We start from the raw sequence: 19,557 nt of genomic DNA on the forward strand, positions 1-19,557 counted from the left end.
TAGCTCTGCTTTGAAGGTAGATGGATTACCTGAGGATCAGACCTGGTAAATAAACATTTTTACAGCAGTTATGAATGGATTGGCAGGTTTTGTCAGAGGTTTACTTAAACTCAGGGCTTAAATATATCAAAATTCTAAGTACTACTATATTGCTCCTAGGATTAGGAGTAGCTCCTATGATAGTATTTTTCTTATTTTTTTAGGGAAGATAAATATTTTATTTTTTGTTACTCTCAATATGTTGCAGAGTAGAAATGTAGAAATGATATTTTTTTTATTTAACTCTTGAGTAGTATTACATTGTTCTATATTGTGATTTTTCCTGTCCATGGGTTTTACATGTAATGTTTTTTATTGTCAGTACCTCAGTGTATTTTTCACTTGTTTTTGACCATCATTTGCATGTGAGAGAACATTCAGAGGGTATGCTTATTATATCCATCACATCCATTTATAAGATTTGAAAAAGGACCCCTTTGACCTTCGTGAGGCAAATTAATTTTTGAATTATATTAAAATCTGTCTTGCTTTCATGATATTTGGGGTTTTTTCTCTTCATTATTTGACAAATAACTTAGTCTCTATAGTTTTCCATGTTGGTATTAGGGTATGGAAAGTAAATTTTGTCTCTATTCTTCCATATGGACTTTCATAATGATTCTGCAGGTTCTCCAGGGTAATTTCCAGGGGAAATTCTTAGCTGAGTCTTTTTGAAATGCTGATTTCTTTTATGTTTTCTTAACACTGAGAACTCATAATGTTGAAAAACTATTTTGAAGCATATGGATATTTAGCCTCCAGGATTAAGGTAAATATTCCCTTTTCTTAAAGTGAAGTCCCAAAGGGAAATTTAAACGAAACAAAACATATTTGACTTGTGAAACAAAACAGACTGTGTGGCATAAGGTTCTTTTGCTTCACTTAATATTTTCATTTCAACTGAAGCACTGCTGCATTTGATGTTGGTCACGAGAATACCATCCAATACTGGAATAAGAAAAGTGAGACTGAAGAATAGTAATTTCATTATTATTACGTTGTAATCAACAAAAAAACCCCAAACCCCCAAACCATAGCAAACATCAAAAGACAAAATTTATATTAGGATTTGTTCTTAGGGTTACGTCACTTCTGCCTAACCTCTTATATCAGCTGGATTCATTCAAGTGTATTAAGGATTTATATTTACTTCATCACTGTCTCTTACTCTGTGGGAATATAATTTTATGGATGTTGATACAAACAGTGCTTTGAGTATTACTTGATTTATATGCCCTGATTTCTTAGCCCTTAAAGTGAAATTACTGTAAATAAAAGAAGTCATTGTACACAAGAAATACCCAGAGGCTGAAATAATACATTATGCAATGCCTCATTTCTGTTTCAGACTAGAAGTAGAGTGGTAACTTATTCTTCACATTTGTCTCCTCAGAAACTGTCTATTTCAGAGCCAATGAGACAAAGAGTAATATCAAATTGTGATCAAATGAATGAAGGACTTAGAATGGGACTATCAGTTTTGATGTAATTCTTTGTTGTTGATGCATGCAATTAAAAAAATATCATGTGTGTTTCATGAAGTACAGTCAAAAAGCAAAATTAATCTCAGTACCTTGTGTCAACATATTGGTATCACAGGCAGAATAGTGGTTTAGCACAGTGTTCATTAGAGAAGTCCTTACCAAGATTTACTGTCAGTGATTTACTGTCAGTCATATGTCAGCTAAATATCTTTAGATCAGTTATCAGTACAATTACTCATTGGTTTGTCTATCAGGCATTTTATCAGGTCTGCCACATCTTCACTGATGACAGTTTCTATGAGGAGACACTGTTCTTCCTCAGGGTTTTCAAGTTTGGGATTGATGAGTAAGGCTCTTACCAGCATAATTCAACAGCAAAAGCAATGTGGCAGTCCCTTTTCAGCACTGATAGCCTGGCAAAAAGGGGATTTGTCAAGCTGTATGATCCCTGCTCCAGACAGAGCACCCTGCTACAATGGGTGCCGGTGCCCAGGTGTTGGCAACAATGACAGCAAGGTCTCTGTGAGGAGCAGCCAGGGCCGTCCCAGTCTGGACACAGCCAATTCCAACCAGCTTAATTGGACCTGCCATGGGGTGTGACTGAGCCCCTCAGCCATGTCTGTGTGATTTAAGGGAGATCAGGCTTAAGAAAGGATAAAATGATGAACAAGCAGTGAAGAGCAACTGAGATGCAGCCCTGTGAGTTCTAGGGTCAGGGAAGAGGAGGGGGTCTCAGTGCTGGAAAAGGATTTTCCTGCAGCCTATGGATATCTGTCATGGAGCAGTTGGACATGGCCTGGAGGAAGTTGCAGCCCATGATGAGCCCATACTGCATTGGGCTCTCTTTTTTTTTCCTGTTTGCTAAGGAGGGGGAGGGGGACAGCAGTTGTGTGGGTGTCTGGCAGCCAGCCAAGGTCAGTCCACCACAGTCAATTTTCCTTTTATGTCAAGCCCCAGAAATATCGGTGTAGTGCAGGGTGTATTTTATTCCCTCCTGACATCCCTAATTAAAATGAAACAGCATGCATACAGCACTGATGCCTGATATCATAGAAATTGTCAAAATTCACATAATTATTTGGTGTGGATTTCATCAACAATTCTGGTCCTACTTCCTCTAAACTCAATTTATTGCATTCAGGGCTGTTATTATGTCTTTGAATGAAAATATTTCAAGACTAGAACCTGACTTTTCTCTATGTTTAAACTGGATAAAGACCTCTGCTTTTCTTTAGTTTTCATAAATTTCCTCAGTTGTACATCTTTATACCCCTGCTATTCTTTGTATTTTTAACAGCTCCATTTTCTGTGCTACTCACCATTGTCTTCTTCTCAGATAAAATAAATATGTCACAATGTAACATTCTTTAAAATTCTGTAATGCAGAAATAAAACATTAGAATGTACACAGAGAATATTATTTTCTTCCTTTTATATCTGTCAGGACCACATTTTTTTTAATCATCTGTACAAGACCTAGTCTCACCCGCATGAATCTAACCCTTGACGGCAAGACATATTTGGCAACTGTAGTGTTCTAGTTACCATGACAAAATTAACACTTGTATTTCATACAATCATTTCAATGCCACACTATTCATGCATTTAGTCTTTCTGCTATTCATAAATGACAAATCAATTGTAATTTAACATCAGTTACTTTACCTGCTATGTCTCTTAACTATATAAGACAAAAAACAAAACAAAACAAAAAAAAAACCACCAAACAAATCCTCACACCATCCCACCTAGTTAGGCTATGAAAAACAAATGGAATTTTTGCATTTCTAATATTTATAATACATAAGGAGTACAGACTTGTCATGCCTGCAATATTTAGGGATTTCTTATGAAGGAACCATTCAAAACATTAGTCAGATTAGTCCTGAATACAATGAAAGATAGTTACCTTCCACTTCTCTATGCTCTAAAAATTCTTAATATATATTTAAAATCTTTCTCGCCCCCGTTTCTTGTTTCAGACAGTTCCACATGAAAATACCAGAGGTTTAATACTCCTCTCATCCACTAGGCATGTATCCAACATCTGGATGGTTTATTTTTTCACCCTAGTAATGATAGAAAGGGCTTTTGTTCAGGGGATAATACAACCAATTTATTTCTCTGAAGTTACAGAACAGGTTGCTATTTTTAGTCTTATCAAAATCTTTACAAATCTAACCAGTTATATTACAGTCAAAATGCCACTAACACAGTTGAAATTATATGTAGCTAAAATAGGTATGTGTGTTTTAAATGTGCATGAGTTTTATATCTAATTTATAAACACATAATATATGTAAATATATGTATAGTATATAATATATTTCCTATTATCAGTGTCTTTCTTTTTTGTCATCCCTACTCTTCTACCTTCCTTGTGGTGGGTCTTACAGTTGATATTTCTTTCTGAGAAGGGTCTGTATGGGAAGTCACAACAGCAAAAATCCTTTGCTGGGAGTAGTACCTGATTCCAAAGGTTTCCTCTTCCACACTCTAGGATCTACCTCAGGTCATTTTAATGTGTCTGCTAACAAGTTGAACATATTGTCAGTTTAGCAAAGCCTATTGCAAGTAAAACTTTTATAATAGTAGACCTTTCTAAATATATATATATATATATTTAAACAGATATTTTTAAATAAATATAACCAAACTTCTGATAATTTGCATCTACTTTTAAATAAAGTACAGTCATGGTTTTCTTCAATCTAACATGCTTCAGCAAACTCTAATAGCAATAATAACAAGGATATATGTTAGTCCAATAAAACTAAGGAATTTCTGGAAGGGAAATGACCCATTCTATGAAAATTTTAAGAAGTTTTAAAATAAATATCCTTACACTTTAGAGTTACTAAACATTTAATGCCCACAACACCTCTGTTTTGTTGTATGCTGTTGATGTATGCAATTTTACACGCAGCAAACCCAAACACAATTTCTTTTTCTTGTATATTGATAAAAAAGATTTTGTTTAACTATTTAAATAGACATTTGACTGACAACAGTCTGATATAGTTTTATCTATCTTGTCTCTACTGTGTACTTAGAATATAATTTACTTCACAGTTAAGCAAGTTGTTAAGTCTCAGAAAACAAAAATGGATGTTCAGAATTCAATCTTATAATAGAAACTTGCTTAAGCTTAAGTTACAGCATTTTTGTCTTTTTTCCATTAAAATGTTTCAGGAAATGGCAAATTTTATTGGTATTTGGAAGGACATAGATTTGCTTTAAACAGAATTCTGCTTACCAAGTGTTGAAAAAAGCAATTTTAAGACTTCTGAAACTAATGAATACTCCCCTTCTGGGGGATTGAATTTCCATCTGTAACTACCCAATTCTGTATAGAACTATTTGTGACTGCAAGAGCATCCTCAAACACCCCTTGGAAGATGAATCTCATGTTTCTTTTATATGGATATAAATTGAAACCCACTCATGCAAATTTCCTTCCTCTCTTGCAGGCCAGGAGTCTTGTTAGTCATGAATCAACATTATGTCAAATTGTTCAGTTGTCAAATTATTCTCTCCTCTAATCTAACCCTTTGTTCCTCTCATTCTTGGTTAAGAAATCAATTTTTAAGGAGATATTAAGAAATAAACTAATAAGAAGAAACTGTCATCAAAGTAGAATTCAGAAATTATTCTTAAAATAAACCTATGTTTATGAGCACACACATGTTTCTATGTATGTATAAATTAGGGGGCTTTTAAAGCTGCTGTAATTTTATACCTGAACTACTAGAGGCAGGGTCTTCAAGTGGAAAGAAAGGTGAAAGAGCAATAATAGATTTTAAATGAATGAAATGAATGAGATGTGAGAGAACTAATGGAAGATCCCACAGAAGCATAAACACAAAATGTCAAGATTACACATGAGAACTTCTACAGAGGGCTGTTGAATACAATAGTAATCCCTTTTTGGTGTTCCTCAAGAGAGGGATAAAGTGTAAATATTGGTTAAAAAGTCTGTGGAATTTGTTAGTTCTTTAGGTGAATAAATAATCTTATTTTTCTTTTACACTTACTCATAACAATTTAACTAGATAATAGAATATGATGCATATATCTTTTGAATTTTTTTCCCAGTTATGCCTGCATAGCAGTACAGTCTCTAAATTTCCACACTTGACCTAATGAAAGAAATAGCAGCACCCTGATTTCTGTCTTTGAGCATATTGCATGGTACTTTGTATATAGATGACTAGAATTGTTTGCTACTCAAGGAAGCAATATAAAGTAATCAATCCAAAATATAATTTCAACATGATTTACATCATATCTCAAAGAGGTTCAACAAATAAATTGTGTTTTCTGGTAGAAAGAGTACATCAAAATCTACAAGCATCAATATATCTGATTTTATCAGGGAATACTTAACTGTTTTTTTTCAAAGAAAATAAAATGCTTCTAAGCCCAAGATGCAGCCTCAGGGAATTGAATTTTTTCCCTCTGCATAAGAACTACTTCTGTGTGAAATCATACTCTCACTTTAAGGACACGATGGCCACTCTAGCTTTATGGTTTTGAAACTCTGTTATTCAGATAAAATTAAAAAAAAAACAAAGAAAAGAAAAAAGTTTCTTCTCCTTGACAAAAATTTAGTTCATAAGAGATTTTGCAAACTGAGAGCTGAACTGTCAGATATGAGGGCTGAAGTTCCAATTACTAAAAAGTCTCTGTTATTACTTTTGTAAGTAACAGAGTACATATTTTTTACAGACTCTTTCTACTGCTCTGCTTCTGGATTTTTTTTGCCAATACAATCTCTAGAGAAAAAAAGATTGTTCAGCCTTTTTTTTCCTGAAGTTAGTAGAATGAAACCTCACAAAATAATTCTCTTTTGAAGGAACAATTTGTGATCTGAACAGGCAACTTTTGCAGCTAATTCTGTGTCTTCAAGCAATTTCTCTGATTTCAAGAGAATTGATTTGGAATCCACGCAGGTGGACTTGATGGTGATGTTACATCTCTGGCAACAGTTTTTTACTGAACTGCTAATAAAATGTTCCTTGTACCTTTAACCACATTGAGGTTGCAAGTAAAGTGAGAGAAAGACTCCATAAAAATCTGAAACCCTTTTTTAAAGGTTTTAATGTGTTTTCTGGGCTTCCTGTTTTCAGGTACATATTTTCACTGTCCTAGCCACAGTACTTTCATGCTAGAGCTCAGTGAAGCATGAGCTACACAGCACCTATTAATCACATCATTTCGTCCCTGTCTTATGACTATATTAAAGCAGAACCAAAAAAAAAAAAAAAAAACCCAAAAAAACCAAAACAAAAAGAGAAAGAAAGCCCACAACATGGAGAAAGGAATAAAAAATTAATCATCTTCTGCTTCAATATCTTTTTTTGCAGTCTATATTTTATTTGAAAAGAAATTGAAACTAAAGTTACATGGATTTATGCAGTACCTCAAGAATGTTGATAGTTTAAAAAAATCATAGTGTTTTCTAACTGCACAGAACCTTCTTTGCTATGACTAATAGCAAGAGTGGCTCAAGAATAGTTTGTTTGCTCAGTATATTATATTTTCCTAAATTAAATTAAGACATTAAATGTTCAGAATTCACTAAACATAAAGGCATATAAATGCAATACAAAAATATGAAAACATTAAAGTTATTTGAGCAAAAAAAAAACCTTTGCTATAATTGTCTTTATTGTAAGACAAAATCATAGCAATGAACATAATGACAACAACTCAAACATAAAATGCAAATTTATTTCAAGAAAGTATGCAGAAATCACCGGTATAATCAGGCTTCAAAATTAATATTGCATTTCTTATTAAAAAATCAGCTCATCCTGGCTGTCTATTTCACTGTGCCTTAATAGCTAGATGTTCCTGGTTTGCATGGCTACAGAAAAGTTACTTTATGCGCAATATTTTTCCTCTCATGTCTTGCTTGATTTATCATCTGTCATTCCAGAACGTGTAAAAATTGTTCAAATGAAGAGCAACAGCTGAAAAATAAAATGTTGCCACAGAACATGTTATATATAAATAAAAGTTTTATGGGTATTATTAACTGCAAAAACATGAGTAATATCAGCCTACTCTGTTCAGCCTCTAAACAAAGAGTTGATTCTTTCTGGAGTCCAAAATGTTGCAAACTTAAGTGACTTCCCAAAGAATCAAAATCAATTAACAAGATATTAGCCAAAGTGATGATAATCAGTATCTTCATACACTTAGAAGGACATATAAAAGGCAAGTTGAAAGGGTCTTGACATTCACTAATTTTAAATTATCTTCAAGAACTCAAAAAATAAATCTAAGTGTTATTTTGGCAGTGCAGACTTTTTTTCAGCAGTTTGGACATTAAACCTGCTGAAAACACCTACCAAAACAATTTCTAAACTAGGTTTTAACTACTTGGAGGCAGTTAGATTATAAGAACTTTAAAAAAAAAAAGAAAATATATTACCATTTAATTTGAAGATACATTGTAAAATTAAATATTATGTGTAATTGTTTTGGGATAGACTAGAAACACAAAAGGTACATTAAAAAACAAAGACTATTGCAACATTTATTCAATACATAGACGTCTAAAACCATTAAATTCTTGCTTAGAAATGAAAATTTGGAAACATTCTTTGACTTAATATTAAAATGTATATTACTGAACTTCTGCTTACCTACATTTACTTATTTATCATAGTAAACTAAAAGGTAAAAAGATCTGAACAAGAGGAAACTGTTAGATTGAAATTTTATGTAATTAATATAATATTTAACCTCACAGAAAAAAATAATTCCCTAGTTTTTGTAAATTTTAAATAGTGTTTGTGAAAAGCATTAGCAGAATTAGGGAAAAAAACCCTATTTTATACAAAATAACACATAAAAGCATTCTTTATATTGACCCATTAGAAGAAGAAAAAATTCAAATCAGGACTCATCCCCTTTCTCTGATACATAAGCAAATTCTTATGGGCAAACCTGTAAAAGTATTGTAGCATCCTTTTGTTTTCAAGAGAAATTATTTTAAAATTTTCTTCTGTTTAAATCAGTACAAAATGTCCAGTACATACTAACAGATGGAAGAGTAAGCACATTAAGATTTCCTAGATATTTTGATAGTAGGGTTTGTTAACACTGATTGTCAAAGAAAAGTTTAAAGCATGTATAAATCTGAAAAGTACTTGCTATATTTGCCTCTAGATTCCCTTATTCAGTCAGAATATCAATGACATGTTGCATGAATTTAGGAGTACTTTTAAAAATAATTAATTTACAATCAAACCATAGGGCAGCTATTTCCTCCGATAAGACAGAGAAATGCATGCCTGATCAACCTTATTCAGTTTTATCAACATAAATTTCAATAAACTTGCATTAGTAATTAGTCAGTACTGTAAAACAATCTTACAACTTTTATTGATTTTATCCAGATAAATATTTTGGACATATGTTTCCATATGATATGCTATCAATACGGATATAGTTATTATAAAAGCAGCATGAAAACCAACCATTTTTAAATACTGAGTTTTATGATCCTCTCACACTTCTTCAAAACACAAGAGTCTCACTGCCTCCCACGTGCCAAGACCTTTTGAAGTTTGATTAATTTGTTACTTATGGAGGAAGCAGTAATACATAATTCTCCCCCACTGGATAATCTATGGGCTATAATAAACTTTGCTACTGTTTTTATAGTTTAGCAAATTTATAGTATGCTTCTCCTCTCAATCATTATTTTGTAGATATAGTTGAAGAATCATTGATGAAACTATATGATCCATTTCTCATCACTTGTCCATACCCATGATGACATTGTTCACTGTCAGATCAATAAATTTCCATCTAAAATAATTAAATGAATGTTTAGAATATAATTCATTATGAGCATTCTAATTTCAGACAAGGATCCCTATGTTATCATTATTCTATGTATCAATTCCTTTGAAAATGTAACAAGTTCTAAGTACCGAATTAGTGGTTGTGGCAATTTTAATTAATTTTTCTATAGGTTGAACTGAGATCACAGAAGAAGGAGGTAGATTTTTTAATGACATTTCTTTGACCTAAGTTTTTATTTATCTGAGTTAATAGCCAAATATTAAAGTAAAAATATTTACTTATAATATTATTTCAAAAGGTAAAAACTACATTCTTAAGATCTTGTACTATTAATCAAGTTTTATTACATACTAGTAATAATCATGTCTTACATTACTATGAAGTATTCTGCCTCTTGGAGAATGGCAATATATTTTCAGAGTGAATTGTAAAGCTGTATATATGAAAACATACTTTTCTAAAGAGCGATGAAATACAACACATCTGATACCTGGAAAATGCTTCAAACTCACAAAAGTAATTCCACTTTGTGTCCTGATTCACATCCTTATTTAAATGGTGAGATTTTGTTTGTTGAGAATTGTGGGGGGATGGAATGTAAGAGAATAAAGATAGTGCAAAAGTCAATCTCACCCCTGAAGAGTTGCAGCTGCACTAATTACCAATTAGGAACAGGCCTGCCCTTAATAGGCTGCAGCTGTGTCCAATAAGGATGAATGCTATAAAAGAGTCATTTAGCTGGTTAAGAAGAGTGCTGGTGTTTTTTTTGCTTGTGCTGTGAGGAAGGAGGAGTCTGTGCTGTGAGGAGCTGCCGATGAACAATCATGGAGAAGGTATGGAGAGTTTGCAATAAGATGACAACAGTGAATAAAGCATTTATCACTTTTTTTTTTGCTATTTTGTATCACAGTAAGTATAGTGGTAGGATCACTAAGGCATCTGTGTTAACACAAGAATGGGTAAATGTCTTCTCTTGCAGAAATCATAATTTCTGTTATGTTAAAAGATGTGGCATAGCATCCCATACATGCCAGGAAGCAGCAGATAATAAATGTATTGGTAGGCAATAAATTATAAATAACTCCACAGAGTTAATGGATGATAGAAAAAGAATGTGAGAGGGTAATATCTATTTTGGAGCATATTTTGGAGAACAGAGAAACCTCTGATAGCTTGCAGTTATTTATACCCTTTGCTTCTTCATTCTCTGTGTTTATTCTATTTGAGTAATGGAACCTCAGCTCCTCTATTTCTGAGATGGGCAACAATTGGAAACAAACAAACATAAACAAGCCAATAACAATATCCTCTAAAAATGACAAGGAATTACTATCACAAATATCTGTGATGTATATATGTTGATATATTAGTAGGATTATGATTCTAGGTGTGTATTATTTCAAACACTATGAAAAATTTTAGGCACTGATGTCAAACTTTTTGTTGTTATTTAACTGTCATCATCTAGCTGTGCATTAGATTCATAGTCCCTTCTCAACTCCATTGCTCCCCTCCCTTGCCATTCATAGCCAGTCTGTTTCTTGGATTTGAACATTCTAGCTTAGAACTGGGACCAAAACTGTGCTTCCTCCCTCATCCTTTTCTTCCACTCCCTTCCTGCTGTCTGAGGAAAATGATGCCTGCAAGAGATGATGTTCTATGAACCAGGAGAGGAGGAAAGGAAATTATTGCATCTGTGGAGGAAAGGTGCAGTGGTGGATCAGAGCATCACACATGCACTGTGGCAGCGGGCCAAGGAGCCTTGTAAAAAACTTCTGCAACACCTGTTGTGAATTCCCAAGGAGAAGGTCCCAGTTTTCCAGAAATATCAGGACAGATGATGTGATATATTAATAAAGGAGTAAGAAAGATTCCTGTATACTCTTACAACTTCCCAAATTTATTCTGTTGCATTCTCTAAACACTATTGTTTTTTGCATAAAGATTTTTGCTTTTTATATTTTCACAGGTTAAAATGTAAGCCTTCATGTTTCTTAATTACTTACACATATTCATTATAGTAAGTTTCATTGTGATATAACTGTGAAAAAGCCCTAATGATCTTGCAATAAAAGTAAAAAAAAATAAAGTATATAGTATAACCCTTTCAAAACACAGTGATAGTATTTATAATTTTCTTCTAATACTGTCTTTTTGTAACATATAAAAGGAAGGGGTCATATTTGGAAAGCATGCTGTATGAACTTCGGTACTGTTCATTGTGATATCTGGTAAAGTAACAGGCAACAACAAGCCATGTCATATTTTGGTAGAACAAATGTGGTTGGACTGTAACAAAAACATGAAAAATTGCTTATAGATTGTAAAGTAACTGCTAACCTTAAAATACCCATGAACCTGAACTATTAAAAAAAATCCAAGGATCTCCTAACGAGATCAGTCAAATCTTGTGTCTCTCAGGTTCTCAAACAGTATATTAGAGTCCACTGTTTCATATTTTAATATGGATGATATAATATCAGAAACTTTTCTTTTTACTGCTTACTCCAAGGAGTGAGCAGTGGACTACTGAGATCTGCTGCAACAAAATCTGCATTTCCCATTTGTAGTCTTCTTCCTCAAAAATTACTGTTTTTGTTTTTCTTTTTACCTTGTAATCCCTACATGGGGAAAATCATATTAAAAATCTAGAGATTGTTTGATTGGGTGTTTTTTTAAATCCAATCATAAAAACTAAGTATGCTTCTTAATTTCCAAGTATATTGCGCAGGTTTGAGTTGCGATAGAGTGACCAGTGTTTTGTTTTTCTATGACTCCTGTGAAGAGTTTTGCTGACTGTTTGAAGCCTGTACTGTCCCTCTGCCACCCTTTGGAACTGTCCTGATCTTTGTTAATCCTTTTAAATGGTGGAAGCAGTCTTTGAGTTCGCATGGAAGGTTGATCTCTGTAGATCAAATGTTTGGGCTAGGCCTGTTTATCTCGTTATAATATTGAACCACAAATGGGTTCCAAAAAAAAGGTGCCTTGCATTTCAATTTTTTTTTCTTAAGTATAACTTCAAAACGTAAGATGAAACACCAATCTGCTTTGGTTGAGTTGTATCCTTGGTGTATCATGACAAGTCAATTTTTGCAATTTTTGGTGGGAATACATTATGGGGTATATTATGGCCCTCGCGTATTATGACAAGTCAATTTTTGCAGGCCTGGTGGGACTACATTATGGGGTATATTATGGCCCTCGGAGCCTGTAGAGATCTGCAGGAAGAAAGAGATTTTAGCTATTAAGTCTATGGGTCTATGTGCTTCTTGTGGGGTAGAGTGTCTTCCATGGGGAAGTGGGGGGACCTTAACATTAGAACCTGGTTGTGATAAATGGGTGCATATAGATTTTGAGCAACTTCACGTGGCAGCTGAATTTTATTTGGAGTTGCTAAGAGACAAGGCGTTCATTAAAATACTCAGTTTCAAAAACAGTGAGCTAATTACAATTTCATCAAATTCATCAACTGTGAACAATTTTATTTCTGGTTTGGGAAAATAACCTATCCAGAGACATTATTTAGGGACACCAAATATGAGAAGCAATTCTCCCAGTCTGGCGGTCTACATATCCACTGTACACTACATCAGATTATTTTATGGAAGAAAGACCTTGAACTGAAGCTTCACCCCAGTGAAGTAACCCATAGGACAACTGCAATTGAAAAAGCTTCATAATATTGCTATCCATGTAATTTCTTCCATGCTACGCAAGATCAGTAGGAAACAATTTCCCATAAAAAGCTGTGAAGCCACCTCTTCACTTTCATCCAAACCCCTTATTAAAACATTACGATGATGAGGCTCATAGGAAGCTAATCACTAGGCAGGTGGCAAACTTGAATAACTGTGATTACTGATGCTACCTTGCTTAATATACCCATAATTTATTCAATGAATCCTGCAGTTTTTCTCACTAATCTACTCTGGTTCTTAGAAGTTTTTGGGGACTGTGATTAACATTTTTTTGAAATTTCAATCATAAGACCAAAAGATCCATTTTAAAAGACTTCATAATTTTCAAACTTTTCTTTTTTCTGATTTTTTGATTAGGCCTAGAATAAATTTACAAACTTACTTTTCTCTCTGTGTATTCAGAAAATCAGAAAGAAACAATGATATGCAGTGACCATACAAGTAACAATATGGGAAGATTCTTTTAGGTATTAAGATTCAAATATTTTCTTTTTTTTCTGCAATGGCTAAAAATAGTACTGAAAATATGCAATGATTTTCTAAAGATAAGGATATTTATTGAGATACAGCAAGCTAAGCTTCGTCCTTTTTTTTCCTCTTAATTTTTATGCCAAAAATTAAATAATGTATCTCTTTCCAATATGTACTAGAAAGTATATAAAGAATTTTGGAAAGGAATTTTACTCTCATTGTTCTGAAAAAATGTAAGTTGCATATGTGTTCTCCACTAAAGTTTTGACTTTCTGTTTAATATTTATTTGGTTTTTATAGAATGTCACCATTCATTTGCACTTCAGCTTCAATAACTTCTGTGATTGCATAATATAAACTAATCATATGATTATATATAAAGAACACTTTCCATCAATGTGCTTAGCATATTGTGGAGTGTTGTATTAAAAAAAAAGCGTTGCCATGAAGAAAGGAATGTAGTAAAAGGATTTGTTAATGGCAGTAAGATATGAAACAGACAAAAGAACAAATGAAAAAGCAATAAAGAAAAAAATAGCTTAGCTGATAATAAAGGAAAAAAACAGACATCTTCCAAGCACTAGACCAGCTTTAAACCATGGTTTGGGTTGAAAATAAAAGTATTTAAGACCAAAAATAGAAGAAGACAATTACCTTGGTTTTACCTTTATTCTGTTAGTCAGGGTGACATAATTAAAGATAATATTGTGTAAAAACTTCTAAATCAAAGAAATAGAAGAACTAAACCAGAAGAAATTACAAGCATTTAAATCAGACAAGCTAGCTGTAATAAAGTGAAGAGGTAGGAACACATTTAGAAATAAGGAATTAAGAAGTAATGCATAACTGCTCCTACCTGTATACCTAGATTACATAATAGACCATTGAAGAATATAATCTACAGAGGCATGTTTTAAATTGGTAAATGGAGATGTAAGAATTTAATATCTCAGGAACACTTGCTGAATATAGTAAAAATAATTTTATGAGAAAAAAGTTGATGCAAAGACAAAATTAAAAGTTCAGCTTTACCAGTTGCATATATGTTTATTGTTAATGGGAAAATCACTTAGATGCAAAACCAGAAACAGGTATCTCTGAAGACACATATCTAATTTGTGAACCATTTGAAGTCAGCTATATATAAACACTTGCATGAACCATTTTTTCTGTGAATAGTATAGCCAGACTTCCAAGAAAGACTTTTGAAAATTCAAAATTTAAATTCTGAAATTAGTACCGTGAACCTGCCAATAATATAAAGTCCTAAATACAAGAATGTGGACGGCAATATTCTAGCAAAATAATATTCAATCATCTGAAGTGTGACCCAGGTAACATGATAAGTAGTTTTGTAGTCATTATACTCTCAAAAGAAAAGATGCAGAGATCCTCTTCTGAAATTAAAAATATTAGCTCAAAGGTAGAAACTCTAGTCTATGAATATCTCCCTTTCCTTTTCTTTGTCACATTTTCTTTCTTAGCTAAAAGAATAACAATTAACTTTTAATTACGAAAGGGGAAAGAAAAATTGTAATTCAAAGTTATTTCAGAGGAATGTGGGTATTTTCACATGAAAAGGATGTTCTTACCTCTTTTCTGCTTAGAAGTACCTTATTAGAGCTCAAACAACACTATTGTGGCACAGGTTGCAAAGCGAAATGTCATACGCATGTTTTGTGACATGCATTGAAGAATAAAAATGCAGAGTTATATTAGCTCACTATTAAATTGGGACCATTAGTTCACTTAGTATATAAACACTACACCTGAGAATAGGTAGAGGATTGGTGAATTTCATTTGGCTTTTTTGTCTGAATGTAGCAGGATCAAAGGAGGGGATTGTTGTTTTGGTGTTTTTAGGAAAAGTGAATCTAATGATTCAGAAAGCACAATAAAATCAGATTTTTAAACTGTATCAAAAAGAAGGGTAAAACCATGATAAAAATAAATGCTTGATTTTTGTTAAACACTGTCCTTTTGTTTCCTAAGAGCTCCCTTTCCAACAACAGAGAAAGGATTAAACTCCCTGAAATAATACTGTGTTATAACGCTGACCAGCACCACTTTGTCGCATTAAACCTGAAGTATTTGAATCAAAATGGCATTTGCCAGAAGCTGGAAAGACTTTTGTCTGACTGGCTTTCATTCAAGGAGTTTTCAGATGTAAGACTAAAGAGTATTTTGAAATCCTCAATATTAACATTTTATATTACTATTTTACTATACCAACCACAATTTTGGTCTCAACAATAGCAATGCTTAAAGTATTTCTCTGAGAAATTACATCAAGAAGGGGATAAAGCTATGCTAGAGCTAAGACAGAAGGGACTGTGGATGGTATTGCAGGCTGCAGATCAGAGAAATACAAACAGCAACAACATGAGACAGTTCAGACTTTAGGCCTTACTTGATAAATCCATTCAAATAAGTGAGGATGAAGTGTTTATGGAGTTTTTGATATGAACATTGTATCAAGTATCAAATTATTTATTTGATCTGTAAAAACCTATTTTATCAATAGATTTCTGCAAAATTGTCAAAGAGATGTCAAATGCTACATGGGTAGGATCTTAATGAAATGCTATGCAACATCTAAAGAACTTTTCCAGAGTGTTAATTTGAAGAGATATCAAACATTATGACACTTCTGTCAGCTTTCAATGCTTTGATTTCAGATCAGCATTTTTTTCCACTTTAAACCAGTAACTTCTGTGTTTATGTGGCAAAATTCTGAGAATAGCCATGATGCTTCAGAAAATTAATTAAATGTCTTAACTACTTTCGAGGTCACGGGTGAAAATTAATTTGGTCTTTACTATATTATTTCCTATTCTTCCTAACTATTTCTTATTTTCACAAAAAACTGCATTATCAGAAATCTATGCGAGGACAGGCATAATTTGGCATTCAGGAAATACATAGAAATGGACAGCCAGAGACACAGTAAGTCATGCTGTGAAGTTGCTCTGACAAGGCATTTATGGTCTTTATGTGTGATCCTTTGAAAACTTTATTGGCAAACATTTTCAGAAGCTGTTCATTCAAGTATGAATACGTATATATCATTTTGTATTCCTAAAGAAAATTAAATGTAAGAAAAGGTAGAGACTTTAGTATTTCTATATAATAGAATTAATAGAATTCACACAGAATTAAAAAGGGACTAAATAAATGAAAAAACCCACAGCAAAGGCAACAGAAATGACATCTTTTAGCATAAAACAAATAATATGGAAAAATCATTACTGGCATTATATTCTAATAACCGAACTTGGCACGCTCAGATATAATCCTTCTAAAAAAGGCAATAAAACCAAAATAATTTTATATTGGCCAAAAAGCAATTTTGCACTTAAGAATACTGGAAAAACTATGCATTGGTGGAATCATGAAGTGTTAAGAAAAGGTAGAAATCTGATTTTTCCATCGAAACAGACTTAGTCTCTTGGAAGAAAGTAATATCAGTTTCAAAAGTTACTGAAAAAAATCCCCAAATAGTGCTTGTACAATCAGGTAGCAAACAGCTCCTTCAGAAAGGTAATTTCACTCATTGATTCATTTGCAGTGCCAATCTCTTCTTATTCTTTTGATTTGGATTATTTTTCAGTAGTTCAGTCATTAACCCTGTTTTAGCACTTGGTGCTGTTAGCTAGCAAAAGTAGAAATTGGCTAATTTTCTGAGGCTTGTGATTTTTTTTCACAGGCTTGAAACCCTTCAGCAGACTTCCTAATGCACAGAAACCTTTTGAGAAACAGAATGGGTCTATTATGGAATTGTATCAGATAGCTGCTTTCAGTTTCACTTGGTGTGGGCATGAAAGCTTAAGCAACACCGCTGGACTGATTGAATCTTGCTTTGAAGCAAGAAGTCCATTTGAACCTAAAGCTAAAAAAAAATGTCATGGAGTACAAGACCAAGATGAACAAAACTAGTGAGTAGGAATTGTATATAAGTTCTTAATATCAAACTGTAATTTGAGAGAGAGCTGAGAGGTACCCACAAGGATCACTGAATCCCTCTCCCTGCCCTGCAGAGGCACATCATTAAAATTTATACACCACGTACACACTGCACACCCCCATGCCAGGTACATGAGTAACAGGCAGACCCTCAGGGCACCCGCATGACCCTCTCCTGGCTCCCAACAGGCAAACCTCACTCTCCTCTCACCCTTAGAGGCACACAGGGCTCTCTGGGGCTCCCACAGGGATGAATCTGAAAATACCCTGGCAGAACTTCATTTGGTGCCCACTCCTGGCATTGTGTCTCTGAACTCCTCTGTGGGTGTCCATATGAGCTTATATCATATAACTTAACATGTTGATTCAAAGGTGACTCATTTAATCATCTTTGCAGCAGAATAAGAATCTCAAGACTCACAAATCAGTGTGAAAGGTCAGAGTTAGGCTACTATATTAGGACCTCAGGATAAATTCACATTTATTTTAAAGAGAGTCTTTGGTCTAAGATGTTCATCTAATGGGATGGAAAATTACTCATATGATGACATAAAATTCTTCAGTTCTATCCTGAATTATCATTTGATGAGAGCAGAATTATAAAAAGGATAGAATTTTTCTCATAAGGCTTCTTCTTTTTCATGAGGCTTTATTATGACAAAATACTGATTATTTTTCTAAACATACCTACAGATATATATTTGGTTGCATTTTGATGAAATAAAATCTGACTAAATCATTCATTAAAAATTCTAGTCTATAAAATGTTACAATTTTTCACTAAACAGTTGTGATCTGATATTAATGGTATTGCAACAAAAAATTTGTTTTAAACTAAGAAAAATTATGTTTCATTAAAATAATCTTTCCTGCAAATTAGTTAGTTTCTTTTTTTAAAGCTCATTAAAATTTGCTGAAGTCACCTCTTGGAATTTTGCCTAAACAGTTTCTTAGGAGCTACCTAGAAATTTATTTTTTTCTTATAACATGTACAAACCAATGACAAACCATTAGCATTGAAAGTGGTTATTATAATGTGTTATCTTGTACTGCATGTCACCTGTAGTTAAATAGATGCCTATCATTTAATTGTTACATGTTCACATAAAGATATTAATAGTGTGAAATACTTATGTGGAGAATATAAACAGGTGCGAATCTACTTCAAATGTAAGATATTACAGCTTTATGCCTTTAAAATAGATGGCGTTTGGAGGCTTCCAGTATTTTAATTAAAGCATTTTCCTTGGAGAATGTACAAACTCAGAAATAAAACTTTTACCCAGAGTTTGTAAGAATCTCTTAAGTTTCAGATTACTCATATCGCTTCATTTGCAACTAACACAGCAAACGTTTTAATCTATAAAACCAGTGACATCTATCAGGTGAGTTATTTACATGATGGCTATGCCACAAATTTGTTTATGAATGATAAATTATTTTCATTCTCTTTTTGCAATAAAACACTGTTTGGCTTTCACTTCCAGGACATGCACCCAAGTTTGTTTCTACGTGTGTGATTTATCTTTATGATGTGTAACCCCTTCTCTGTTCCCTACCTTTTTTGTTATCTATGCTTTCTGTCCTGGCTTTGACTGGGATAATTAGTTTTATTCTTGGTTGCTGGTACAGTCCTATGTTTTGGATTTAGTGTAAGAATAATGTTGATAGCACAACAATGTTTCAGCTATTGCTAAGTAGCGCTGCTCTAAGACTTTGCAGGTTCCCATGCTGTTCCAGTGAGCAGGTGCACAAGAAGCCAGGAGGAAGCACAGCCAGGACATCTGATTCAAACTGACCAAAAGGATATTGCATCCTGTAAGGCATCAGTCCTTAAACTGGAGGGATTTGGCTGGGAGCTACTAATTGCTGCTCAGGGACTGGCTGAGCATTACTCAGTGCTTGGTAAGCAATTTATTGTGCATCACTTAATGTTCCTTGATTACATTTCTCTCTTTGTCTCTCCCTCATGATTATGATTATTATTACTGTTTTAATGATTATTACATTTTACTTTATTTCAGTTTTTAAGCTGTTCAAACCTTATCAAACCACAAGTTTTTGCCTTTTTTCCTAGTTCT

The sequence above is a fragment of the Geospiza fortis genome, unplaced genomic scaffold (assembly GCF_000277835.1).
Source record: "Geospiza fortis unplaced genomic scaffold, GeoFor_1.0 scaffold45, whole genome shotgun sequence".
Lineage (NCBI taxonomy): Eukaryota > Metazoa > Chordata > Aves > Passeriformes > Thraupidae > Geospiza > Geospiza fortis.